Below are 13,844 nucleotides of genomic sequence, written 5' to 3'. Positions count from 1 at the left end.
CCCCAGTTTGTATTTTTTTCCGTCATCAATGGAGAAAAGGATGGTCAGGGACTGCGTTGCGGGTCCGCGTCACTGCAGTTGGAAAAGTTGTTTCCGCGGTCTCTGGTGCCTCTGCATGGCCGTTCGCCGGAACTGCAGAGACGTTGTTTCCGCGGTCTTCCGCGGGTTGCCACAGACTTCTTTGAATGACCCTGCTGTCTAGTGGAGACTAGATTCAGCCTGAGGTCTCAGAGGCTGTCAAGGGAAGTTGGTCTCCAGAGCAAGGAGGGACCAGAGCTTACAATTCGCACCACTGGACACACCTCCCACACACAGATGTAGCGCCCTATGGGAAGCGGGGCTGTGCTTGCTCGCTGAACCTCCCCTTTCACAATGAGCAGAAACAATGGTTTCTCACCTGATGCGACTCTCAGGAGCTATTATTTGAGGCTTATTATCAGGTGCGAAGGTGTGAACGCGTGGGCGGTTGTTTAAACCGTGCCGCTGATGTGCCACCTCCACTCCTGGTGACTCAGGAGCCTGCCCACTCCCAGCACAAGCGCAGTGCTGATGCTAGCCTCAAAAAAAGCCCTAAAAAAGCCTTTAAGAAGTCTTAAAAAGAGCTTTTTGGTTGGCCTTTTCTTGCTCCAGATCCCTTGCCAGCACAGACTTACCTGCTCAGAAGCAAGTCTCCACAGCATGGTGTGTGTTATATTGACAATGGTCAGTCACAGTCCTTGACAGAGTCAGCGAGAATAGGGAGATGCATAAGCAGAAAAGGAGCTGCATTAGCAAAAGAGCAAAAAGTTACACTTTATGGTGAGGTAAGAAATTGCTTATTGCCAGTGAATCAGAGTAGAAACTTAGGCGCTTGATTGCTTCATGCCATCCACATAATAACCAATTGATTACGGAGGTGTTATTTGTGATTCATGTCTGCATCCAATCAGAAGCACGCTAAGTATTATTGAAGAGTTGTATTTTTTCCAATAAATGGTCTCTGTTATAATTTTTATAAAGTGCCCGAGTCTGTTCTTTGTCTCCTGACACACCCCCAACAATGTCACTTCTCTGTCATTTCCCAGAGATACCCCAATGTCATCCCCCAGCATCACCCTCCAGTGTCACTTCCCAACATCAACCCGGTATCACTTCAGTGTCACTCCAGTGTTCCTCCCACACCATTACTCCAACAGTCAGTCTGGTGTCACTCCAGTGGTACCTTAACATCAATGAAGATGATCAGGGGACTGGAGCACCTCCCCTATGAAGACAGGCTGAGGAGGGAGCTGGGCTTGTTCAGCCTGGAAAAAAGAAGGCTCCGGGGTGACCTCATTGCAGCCTTTCAGTACCTGAAGGGAGCCTACAGAGAGGAGGGGAATCAACTCTTTGAAGGGTTGATAACTGCAGGACAAGGGGACATGGTTTTGAGTTAAGGGAGGGGAGATTTAGGTTGGACGTCAAGGGGAAATTCTTTACGGAGAGAGTGGTGGGGTATTGGAACAGGCTGTCCAGAGAGGTTGTGGACACCCCGTCCCTGGAGATGTTCAAGGCCAGATTGGATGGGGCCCTGGGCAGCCTGGTCTAGCATTAAATGGGGTGGTTGGCGGCCCTGCATGCGGCAGGGGGGCTGGAGATTCATGATCCTTGGGGTCCCTTCCAACCGTGGCCATTCTGTGATTCTAACGTCACCCCAGTGTCACCTCCAGCAATGTCACCCCAATAACGCCGCCACCCATTATCATTTCCTGATGTCACCCGCCCCAGTGATACTCCAACATTGCCCCCCAGCATCACTCCCTGATGTCGCCCTCCTAGTGATGACCCAACGCCACCCCAAAGACATCACTCCCTGGCATCACTCCATAATATTACCCCAGTTTCACCCCGGTATCAGCCCCGTGCCATCCACAAGGGCTCTCCAGAATCATTCCCTGATGTCACCCCCTAGTGTTACCCCAACAACATCAGCCCCCAAAAGCATCACTGTGGGGCTGATACGTCACTTCGATGTTAAAACTCAGTGACACTCCAACATCACCCCGCAACTCCACTGCTGTTTCAGGGTATGTATGGATCTGAGAGACAGGATGTCACAGGAACCAAAGGCAAGCTAACTATGCACTCAAGACCTACTGCCAAGGCCAGCTCTGTCAAAATCTCATTCCGTTCCAGGATCATTCTTCGGTCAGGGGCTTTTAGGTCCACAACACAGCACCCCAAAAACGTCACCCCAACACAACCCCAATGTCACTGCCCAGCATTTGTTCCCTGATGTCAATCCCCCCGTGATATCCCAACATCACCCCCCAGTGTCACTCTGAGACATCACCACAGTATCACCCCAATGTCAGCCCTCACTATTATCCCCCTAGTGTTACCCCACCATCCACCCTCCAGCATCACCACAACATCACTCTCCTGCTGCCACCCCCACTGTCCCCTCATCCCTCCCCTCCCCTCAATCTCCTGTTGTACACCATCCCTGTGTCCTCCCACGCCCACCTGCAGCCCCACGAGCAGTTTTGTGTCACCTCCAGTGTCATCTCCACGAGCACATGTGGAGACAGTCCAGTGCCGTGTCCTTCCTGTCTCCCATGTCACGACATGCCCTCCGTGTTCCCATGTCACCATGTGCCCTCTGCGTCCCCCCTGTTTCCTCCCGTGTCCTCTCCATGTCTCTGTGCCCCCTCTGTGTCCTCATGTGCCACCCATGTCTCTTTGCCCTCACCATGTAGGTGTCCCCTCACCTCCTGGTGTCCCCTCTGCATCTCCTCCCCATGTCACCTTCATGTCCCCATGTCCTCTCCATGTCTCCGCATCCCACCCATGTCTCCATGTCTCCGTGTCCCTCCACATCCCTATGAGCTCACCGCAGTGTTGGAGGGCAGCACAGAGTAAGTGGCCTATGTGGCACACCAGTACCCCCACTGCCATCCCCGCTGTCATCAATGCTGTCCCTGTCACTGTCTCTGCTGTCACCGATGCTGTCGCTGCCACCTCCCAGCAGTCGATGGGCACTGAGGACATGCCCCTGGGGGGACATGAGGATATCAGGGAATACTGGGGACATTGTGGGGACATTGAGGGGACAGGTGCCCTTACTAAGGTAACCCTGGCCCTGCGGAGCTCTGGCCCTGCGGTACCCTGTCCCTGGGGGGTGCTGGATGCCCCTAATCTCTATGGTAATAGGTCCTCAAGGCTCTAGCATGCACACATTCAGAATCCCAGAAGGGGTGACTCTTCACTCTGACCACTCTGCATGGTCCCAATCTGAAATTGTTGGGGCTGAGCGTTTCTCATGCTAGGGGACACAGATGATGCGAGTTGTAACCATTCCACTGATGTCACTAGTGTTTGTTGATGGATACTCCTGCCCTGCAATACTTTTAGATAACAGAAAGAGCCGCGTCTCTGAACCAGAGATAAGGGAGTGTGCTGAGTCTTTGTACTGAAGAAACAAGAGGTCCTGCTTGCAATCAGTCAGTGAACACGTAACACGCTTCGGGGAAACTTCCGCATATGTAACATAGCTCTGAGAAACATCTGCATATGTCACACAACTTATGTATATAAGCTGAAGATCTTTTGTGCATGTAATGTGTGACAGGAGATTCCCTCACACGTCCAGCACTGTTACGAAAGAATGTCTGTTTTCTAACTCTCCCATGTATGTCAAAGAGACTTTCCTGGTTGACCATCTCACATTATCACAGACAGGCTCTGGCAGCCCATTTGTGCGCCTTTGAATACACAGGACGATCCAGGGGCACCTCCACAGTGCATCGCATAACCCCGGGAGCTCTGGGCATCTGGTCCCATGTACTGGAATACATCAGGGAGGTCTTCAGAGTCCAGTAGGGTACACTGCGAAAGGGATGAAGGACCCCAGAGCATGCTGAGGAGCTGGGATAGGGCTCTAGGATGTCTCTGGGGCTGCCCATGGCACACTCCGTACTTCTGGGACACACCTGGGTGTCTCTAGAGCTCACTGTGGGGCCGTGAAAGATTTCTGGGGCATATAGGGTCAATGGGCTCCACAGGAGTGAACTTATACATGGCTGCTTGCCAAGTTGCTGTTAAATCAGGAAGGCTTGGGACAGCAGCTCCTGGCAGGGCTGCATAAGGCACCGATAATTGATTGTTAATTGTCACCTTCCCTCTGGTTTCCGAAATAGCCAAACAGGCGTGTTATATATATATGGGGACTGTGTTCTGGAAATGATTTGTCTCTTCTCCAAATCTGCTATGACTTCAGAAATACCACATCAAGCTGCTGGTTATTACTCTTTTTTTTTTTTTTTTTTTTTTTTTTTTTTTTTTTTTTAAATGATTGCGCACCTGGTGGGGGGTGTGGCCAGCCCTGTGAGCACAGGTGGAAGCAATTCACCTATGGGACCGGATAGGGCTGATCCTGGCTCCACCCCTCCCTGACCGCATTTAAGGGCTTGGGAACCGTAAGGGCAACATCTCTACTTGGGGACTGCCTCCTTGGGAGTGTTGGGGTGAGTGCTTGTCTTTGGAATGAGGTGAGTGATTTCTGCTTTTTTTCAGGGCTGCGTTCTCTCCCTTTTTGGGGATCCTGAGCACTGCTATGGAGATGCCGCCTCTCCTATGAAGAAAGGTTGAGGGAGCTGGGCTTGTTTAGCTTGGAGAAGAGAAGGCTCTGGAGAGACCTCATTGCAGCCTTCCAGCACTTGAAGGGAGTGTATAAACAGGTGGGGAAATGGCTGTTTACGAGGATGGATAGTGATAGGACAAGGGGAATTGTTTTAAACTGAGACAGGGGAGATTTAGGTTAGATATTAGGAGGAAGCTTTTCACCCAGACAGTGGTGATGCACTGGTGTATGGGAACTGCTGAGTCACGGCCTGAACCTCTGATTAATCACCTGAGGTGAGCTTCGAGTCAGCCAGAGGAGCACAGGTGAAGGCAATTCACCTGTGCTGCCGGAAGGGGTGGAGCCAGACTCCACCCCTCCTGGACCTATTTAAGAGCTGGCTACCAGAGGGGAAGGATCTCTTCTGGAGATCCCCTCTTTTGGTATCTTCTGGTGAGCTCAACCCAAGGGTAAGCTCTTCCACTTATTCTCTTTTTGTGATTGTTGTCTGCTTTGCCTTACTCTCTTGATTATATTGCAATTATAACATCTTGATATCTAATGATTATACACAATTATATTGTGATTATAACATCTTGGTTATACAACTGGAACAGGTACTTTAGAGTCACTTCTGGGAGGATCTGCTCCATGATCATTCCCAGCACAGAGGTGAGACTGACATGTTGGTAGTTCCTGGGGTGTATGGGAACTGCTGAGTCACGATATGAAACTCTGATTGATCACCTGAGGGGAGCAATGAGTCAGCCAGAGGACCACAGGTGAAGGCAATTCACCTGTGCTGCCAGAAGGGGTGGAGCCAGACTCCACCCTCCTAGACCTATTTAAGAGCTGGCTACCAGTGGGGAAGGATCTCTTCTGGAGATTTGTTCTGCTGGAGTTTTGTAAGTGAGCCCAGTATATGGGTAAGCTTTCTATCTATTCTCTGTTTGTTGTCATAATCTGCTTTACCAAACTCTCTTGTTTATTTTGTAATTATAACATCTTAATATTCATTGATTATACACCAGGGTCATCCTTTCTATCCGTAATAACAGATGTGCTGTCGCCCTTTTTCTACTCACCAGGGACTTCACCTGACTGCCACAACTTCTCAGATATAAGAGTGTCTTGGTGACCGCATCAGTGTATTCCCTCAGAACTCTGGTATGTGTCTCATCGGGACCCAAAGGCTCCTGAATGTTTGGGTCCTCAGGCGGTCCAAAACCTGTCTGGGACGGGGAGAGGGGCAGTGGGACTGGCATCATTTCCTCAATCCCCACCTAACCAACCAAAGGTGAAGGCTGTGTATAATGAGCAGTTATCAGAGAAGATGGAAACAAAAATGTTGTAGGCTACCAGAGCCTTCTCCTTGTTTGTTGTTCCTAGCTACGGCAGTGGTAGTAGGAGCAATGTGTGCAGGGGGCAGCTCTACATATGTGGGACAGTGCCTTCGCTACTGTATTGTATCCAACAGGTGGCAGCAGAGAGCTGCAGTGCTTCCGAGTGCTGTAACAACTGCTCAGAGAGATGCATGTCTCTTCATCTGAACAGCGAGGAACGGAAAGCTGCATTTCCTGGAATGCCCCGGAACGTCATTTTGCTGACTGGTAACTGTCTGCCCTACAGGTAAGGGCAATGCACACCCACCAGTGTTTAACTCATCCCATAGCGTGACACCACATCGTGCTCCCAGAGGTCTTTATTGCACTTTATGGTGCCTGGATGGCTGCCTATCCTTTTCTTCCTGTGTTATCCTCATCTCTGGCCTTTTACTGCAGTGTTCTCCTTCCCTTTGCCCTCGGTGTTCCCTACTGTGTTCCCTCGCCTCCCTGTTTTTGTGTGCCACACCACGTTCTCTTGGCCATCACCCTTGGCTTTCTTTGTCGCATTCACTTTGGAATTTGGTTTTGGCATTCCATGCCACATTCTCTTGTCCTCCCATTTTGGCGTTTCTTGCTGCATTCTCTTGGCTGTTGCCCTTGCCTGGGCGTTCCCTTGCCCTCCCGTTCTTGCATTACATGCCACATTCTCTTGGTCATCGCCCTTGGCTTTCTTTTGCCACTTCAGCATTTCTTTTATTCTCTTCATCATTTGGTTTTGGCGTTCCCTGCAGCATTTTCTCGCCCTCCTGTTTTGGCATTTCCCGCCATGCTCTCTCGGCCCTTGCCTGGGCGTTCCCTGTGGCGTTTTCTTTGGCCTCCTGTTTTGTTGATCCCAGCCACCTTCTCTTGGCCTTCCGCATCGGTCCTCTTCACACCATTCTCCTTGGCCTCCTGTTTTGGCGCTTCCTGTGATGTTCTCTTAGCCCTTGCCTGGGCATTCCACGCCACATTCCCTCAGCCTTCTGTTTTGTCATTTCTTTCTGTGTTTTCTCGGCCTTTGCCCTTGGCTTTTCCTGCTGCGGTCTCTTTGTCCATATGTTTCAGCCTTCCCTGCCTCGCTCTCCTTGCCCTGACCTTGGCTTTCTGTGGGGTGTTCTTTTTGCTTTTGTCCTCTCTTTACCCTTGGTGGTTTGCTTTGCCTTTACTTTGGCTTTCTGTGGGAGTTCTGCTTCCCTTTGCCTGACCTGGGTTTTCCGCTTGCCTTTGGCTCTCTGGGATCGGCCGGGAGGCAGCGTCAATGTTAATCTTCACCTGTAGCTTAATGGGAGCTCTAATGATAATTGCAGTAATCCGCAGTGTATCTGTCAACCTAACCCTTAATCTGATACTAAAAATGTCCCTTACCCTCAATGCAGCAATAAAAATAACATCCTGTGTTTTCTGTCAAAGTAACCATAATCCTAATTGTAGCGCAGCAAACAATTGTTAAACTACCTTTAACTTCAAACTTATAAATAGCATTGATTATATCCCTAATGCTCCTTTGTGTCATTGTTAGTGCGACATGCCCAGGCTGCAGCCCCTGAATCTGTGGGGCAGTGCCTTCATTACTGTACTGTATTCAACAGGTGGCAGCTGAGAGCTGTGGGGCTCCCGAGGGCCCTAACAGCTGCAAGGAGAGGTGTGGCTCTTCACAGGAACAGCGCAAAATGAAAATCTGCATTTCCTGGAACGTCCCGGAACCCCACTTTGCTGACTGGTAATCGTCTGCCCAACAGGTAAGGGCAACACACACCCACTACTTAGTGAGATGCAAGGTAGTGTTTCCAGAGCTCTTTTTCACACTTCATGGTGCCCCGAGGGCCGCCTGTCCTATTCTTCCTGCATTCTCCTCATCTCTGGCCTTTCACTGTGGTGTTCTCCTTCCCTTTGCCCTCAGCTTTCCGTGCTGTATTCTCTTGCCCTCCTGTTTTGACCTTCCCTGCCACGTTTTCTCAGCTTTTGGCCTTCTCGGCGGCATTCTCTTTGGCTGTTGCCCTTTGCCTTCTCAGCTGTGTTTGTTTTGGCCTTCTCGGCCGCAGACTCCTTGCCCTTGCTTTCCTTGGGCTTTTCCTTTGCAGTTCTCCTTGCTTTTGCTCTTCCCTTGCCTTGGATGCTTGCTTTGCTTTGCCTTTTCCGTGATTGTTCTGTATGCCTTTGGCTCTGGCTTTGCCTTTGGCTTTACCTTTGGCTCTCTGGGATCGGCTGGGAGGCAGTGTTAACGTTAATCTTCACCTGACCTGTAGCTTAATGGGAGCTCTAATGATAATTACATTAACCTGCAGTGTATCTGTAAACTGAATCCTTAACCCAGTATTAAAAATGTCTCATAAGCTAAATGCTGCCATAAAAAATAATGTCCCATGTTTTTTGTCAAAGTAATCTTAGTTGTAATTACAGTGTAAAATGTTGTTGTTAAACTGTAACTTCAACCCTATAAATAACATTAATTATATCCCTAACTCTCCCTTGTGTCATCATTAGAGCAACGTGTGCAGGGTGCAGCTCTACATATACAGGGCAGTGCCTTCATTACTGTGTTGTGTCCAACAGGTGGCAGCGGAGCTGCAGCTCTCCCGAGTGTTGTAACGACTGCGCAGAGATGTGTGGCTCTTCACGGCAGCAGCAAGGAACCCGAATCTGCATTTCCTGGAATGCTCCAGAACCTCGCTTTTCTGGCTGGTAACTGTCTGCCCAGCAGGTAAGGGCAATGCACACCCACCAGTGTTTACCCATTCCATAGCATGGCACAACATGGTGCTCCCAGAGCTCTTAATTGCACTTTATGGTGCCCAGAAGGCTGCCTGTCCATTTCTTTCTGTGTTCTTCTTGTCTCTGGCCTTCCACTGCAGTGTTTTCCTTCCCTTTGCCATTGGTGTTTCCTAATGCATTCTCTTGTCCTCCTGTTTTTATGTTCCACGCCACGATCATTTGGCCATTGCCCTTGGCTTTCTTTGCCGCATTCACTTCAGCATTCAGTTTTGGCATTCCATGCCGTGTTCTCTCACCCTCCTGTTTTGGCATTTCCTTCCATGTTCTCTTAGCCGTTGCCATTGTCTGGCCTGTTTTTGTGTTCCATGCCGCGTTCTCTTGGCCATTGCCCTTGGCTTTCTTTACCACACTCACTTTGGCATTCAGTTTTGGCGTTCCCTGCTGTGTTCTCTTGCCCTCCTGTTTTGACGTTTCTTGTCGTGTTCTCTTGGCCATCATCCTTGGCATTTCCTTCCACGTTCTCTTGGCCCTTGCCCTTGTCTGGGCATTTCTTTGCCCTCCTGTTTTTGTATTCCATGCCGCATTCTCTTGGCCATTGCTCTCGGCTTTCTCTTGCCACATTCTCTTCAGCATTAGATTTTGGCATTCCTGGCAGCATTCTCTTGCCCTTCCGTTGTGGCATTTCCTGCCACGTTCTCTTGACCCTTGCCTGGGCATTCCTTACGCCGTTCTCTTTGACCTCTCGTCTTGGTGTTCCAGCCACATTCTGCATTGGCCTCCTTTGCTGTGTTCTCTTTGGCCTCCTGTTTTGGCACTTCCTGACATGTTTTAGCCCTTCCTCGGGCATTCCATATCGTGTTCCCCTGGCCTTTTGTTTTGGTATTTTGTGCTGCATTCTCTTGGCTTTTGCTTTTGGCCTTTCTTCTGTGGTCTCTTTGGCTGTATGTTTTGGTCTTTCCCATTGCATTCTCTTTGGCCTCAACTTGGCTTTCCATTGGGTGCTCTCTTTGCTTTTGCCCTTGCCTTAGCTTGGCTGTTTGCTTTGCATTTACCTTGGCTTTCCACGGGAGTTCTGCTTCCCTTTGCCTGCCCTGGGTGTCCGGCTTGCCTTTGCCTTTGACACGACAGCATTAAAGTTAACCTTGACCTGAACCCATAGCTGAATGTGAGTTCTAATGATAATTATGTTAACCTGCAGGGTATCTGTAAACCAAATCCTTAACCCAGTATTAAAAATGCCTCTTAACCTGATGGCATTACGGCAAAGGCCTATTTTTATGGCCTTTGCCATAAAAATAATGCCCCATGTTTTGTCAAAGTAACCTTAATTGTAATTGTAGTGCAGAATACTGATGTTAAACTAACTGTAACTTCAAACCTATCAATAGCATTAATTATATCCCTAATGTTAATTATAATTATAATTACTTACAACCCTTGCATCATCATTACAACAATGTGCTCAGGGTGCAGTCCCACACATGTGGGGCAGCGCCTTCATTACTGCACTGTGTCCAACAGGTGGCAGCAGAGCTGCGGCGCTCCTGAGAGCTTTAACGACAAGCACGGAGATGTGTGGCTCTTCACGGGAACAGCAAGGAACCAGAATCTGCATTTCCTGGAATGTCCCGGAACCCCACTTTGCTGACTGGTAACTGTCTGCCCAGCAGGTAAGGGCAATGCACACCCACCAGTGTTTACTCATTACTTAGTGAGGCACAAGGTAGGGTTCCCAGAGCTCATTTCTGTACTTCATGGTGCCCAGAAGGCTGCCTGTCCTTTTCTTTCTGTGTTCTCCTTGCCTCCAGCCTTTCACTGCAGCATTCTCCTTGCCCTTGGCTTTCCCTGCTGCGTTCTCTTGCCCTCCTGTTTTGGTGATCCCTGTGGCATTCTTTTGGCCATTTGCCCTCGGCCACCTTCGCTGCGTTCTCTTTGGCCTTCGGTTCTTGCCATCTGTGCCACATTCTCTTGGCCTCTGTCCTTGGCCTTCTTTGCCACGTTCCCTTTGCCTCCCGTTCTGGCATTCCCTACAACATTATTTTGGCCTTCAGTTCTGGCGTTCGTGGCTGCGTTTTCTTTGGCCATTGCCGTTGGCCTTCTTTGCCCCATTGTCTTTGGCCTTCAGTTTTTGCATTCCGTCAGCATTTGCTTTGGCCTCCTGTTTTGGCGTTCCCTGCGGCGTTCTCTTTGGCTTCTATTTTGGCGTTCCCTTCTATGTTCTCTTTGGCCATTGCTCCCAGCCTTCTTTGCCACATTGCCTTTGGCCTCTTGTTTTGGCATCTCCTACAACTTTCTCTTTGCATTTGGTTTTGGCCTTCTGTGCTACATTCTCTTTGGCCATTGCCCTTGACCTTCTGCATCGGCCTTCCATTTGGCATTCTCTGCGGCCTTCTCCTTGGGCCTGATCTCTGACGAGGCCTTTGGCATTCTCCATGCCTTTCCCATCCCTTTGCCCTCTGTTTTGGTGCTCCCTCGGCTCTTTTTCTTGCCTTTTGCTCCTGCCTTTGCCTTGGCCTTCCTTAATGGTCACTCTTAGCATAATCCTAACGTACCTAACCCTTACACCTTTACCCTGACCCTAATGAGCTCTGAAACCCAAATGCAGCTCTAATTGTAACCATGACAGTACAGTTAGCTATACAAAGTGTCCAAATTAAACCCGAACCTACCCTTCACTTGGGCACTAAACCCATCTGTAACCTTCAGTGTAATACTAACCCTAATCCTGTAGCTTCCCCGTTAAATACTCCTAACCTTTCTCTTAAGCCATTTCTTGGAGCGGTGTTTGGCTTCCACGTTTTGTGGGGGTGGGCTGACAGTGAGCACCGTTTGGGTCTCGGCGTTCTTCCTTCTAAAGCATGTCTCTCTCTGTATTACAGGTGAAGATGCCTTTGACACTTCCAGTTGATGACTTCCCCCCGGGACACCATCGTCTTTCCAGCCCTCCCACACTCACTGCAAGCTCGGTTCGGTCGAGCCATTACCCGAATCCCCAGTCCATTCCCTTTTCATGATCCTCCCGTCACTCTGCCACAAGCCCCTACCACCTCCCAAAGTCGTCGCAGGCAACGTGTGGGATGCAGCACTCAGTCTCATCCCACTCAGTTCATCCCATCAGCCTCAGCCCAGCGATCCAACCCACCCACACCCTTCCTTAGGGCCCTTCTACTCCCAGGCCAATCAACGCTTCCTTCTGATGCCGTCTGCATTCTATCCTGGCTGCTTTAAGACTCGTGCCCCTTTGTGGCCATTTTGAGAGTTGCGCTGACTTCAGCGTGTGCATTCAATTTATTTCAACCAAATCGGCTTCAATTTTACATTCAATTAATGTAAACCAAATTGGCTTTAAGTTTGCCTTGCTTACGGGGTTGGGTTAGCCTTGCTTTGTTTGTTCCTAGGCAGGGCTAACCCAACCCCGTAACCAACGCCTGAGGGCTGTCGGAGGTGATTTCTTTTCCTTCCCCGCCAGTCTGAAACTTGCGCCCCGTTGAGGCCATTTGAAGAGTTGCGCTGATTTCGGCGTCTGCACTCAATTTATTTCAACCAAATTGGCTTTAGCCTTGCAGTCATTTCGCATCAACCAAATTGGCTTTGGCTTTGCATTCAACTTATTTCAACCAAATTGGCTTCAGTTTTAAATTCGATTCATATAAACCAAATTGGCTTTAGTTTTACACTCAATTAGTGTAAACCAAATTGGCTTTAAGTTTGCATTGCTTACGGGGTTGGGTTAGCCTTGCTTTGTTTGTTCCTAGGCAGGGCTAACCCAACCCCGTAACCAAGGGCCGTTGGAGGCCATTTGTGTTCCTTCCCGGCCAGTCTGAAACTTGCGCCCCATTGCGGCCATTTGAAGAGTTGCGCTGATTTCGGCGTCTGCACTCAATTTATTTCAACCAAATTGGCTTTAGCCTTGCAGTCATTTCGCATCAACCAAATTGGCTTTGGCTTTGCATTCAACTTATTTCAACCAAATTGGCTTCAGTTTTAAATTCGATTCATGTAAACCAAATTGGCTTTAGTTTTACACTCAATTAGTGTAAACTAAATTGGCTTTAAGTTAGCATTGCTTACGGGGTTGGGTTAGCCTTGCTTTGTTTGTTCCTAGGCAGGGCTAACCCAACCCCGTAACCAAGGGCCGTTGGAGGCCATTTGTGTTCCTTCCCGGCCAGTCTGAGACTCGTGCCCCTTTGTGGCCATTCTGAGAGTTGCAATTTCTTTGGATGGGCTGAGATCTGCTCTGCTCTTGAGATGGGTTGCAGTATACAACATTTTCACAAATGTGATGTGAGTAATGGGGTATGGAGGCTTTGTGCCCTTTCTCTGGTTGGTCTGACATCTATGTGAACTCTGTGTTACAACTGTGCTGAATATGTGTGTACTGCACCTGTAAATTGCGTCGTGCCCTATATGCAATGTGTGTTATGTTGCGCCTCTAAACTGTGTTGTGCCATGTACAGAATGTATGGATGCTGTGCCTATAAACTAAGTCTTGGAATGAGAGACCTGTACTCATTACATGTTCTGCTTCTCAAGGTGTAGTTGCTGGTATAGTGTATATGTATATGAATCATGTCTTCTGGAAACAGAGCTGTAATAAACAAATAGTTAAACAGCGCAAGTATGTTGTGTGTCTTCCTTTGCCATGATAAGGACTTGAAGCACACGGGAAGGTAGGTGAGAAAGGTAGGTGCAGAGGGTGGAAGACTTGGGGTTAGACTTTCAGACTTGAAAGGTTAGACAATTAGAAGATTAGGATTACACAATTAGATGGTTAGACAGTTAGATGGTTAGGGTTAGACAATTGGACGGTTGGATGGTTAGATGATTAGGGTTGGACAGTTGCAGAGTTGGACAGTTGGACAGTTAGACGGTTAGACAATTGCAGAGTTGGACGGTTAGACAATTGCAGAGTTGGACGGTTAGACAATTGCAGAGTTGGACAGTTAGACGGTTAGACAATTGCAGAGTTGGAGAGTTAGACGGTTAGACAATTGCAGAGATGGACAGGTAGACGGTTAGACAGTTAGACAATTGCAGAGTTGGACGGTTAGACGGTTAGACAATTGCAGAGATGGACAGGTAGATGGTTAGACAGTTAGACAATTGCAGAGTTGGACGGTTAGACAATTGCAGAGTTGGACAGTTAGACAATAGGGTTAGACAATAGGGTTAGACAATAGGGTTAGACA

General features: G+C 48.9%; 1 long non-coding RNA gene across 1 annotated transcript; it reads left to right on the top strand.

Moving 5' to 3' along the window:
* The first annotated feature begins 7,399 nt into the window (after window positions 1–7,399).
* Window positions 7,400–13,223, top strand: LOC122188988. Its single transcript, XR_006181690.1, has 4 exons — window positions 7,400–7,682; window positions 8,497–8,644; window positions 10,177–10,325; window positions 11,535–13,223. It is a non-coding gene; the product is annotated as an uncharacterized LOC122188988 (long non-coding RNA).
* The last annotated feature ends 621 nt before the right edge of the window (window positions 13,224–13,844 follow it).

This window comes from Lagopus leucura, unplaced genomic scaffold, assembly GCF_019238085.1.
Source record: "Lagopus leucura isolate 7727_CA_CO unplaced genomic scaffold, USGS_WTPT01 Super-Scaffold_100106, whole genome shotgun sequence".
NCBI classification, from domain to species: Eukaryota; Metazoa; Chordata; class Aves; order Galliformes; family Phasianidae; genus Lagopus; species Lagopus leucura.
This window is presented reverse-complemented; position numbering and strand designations above follow the sequence as displayed.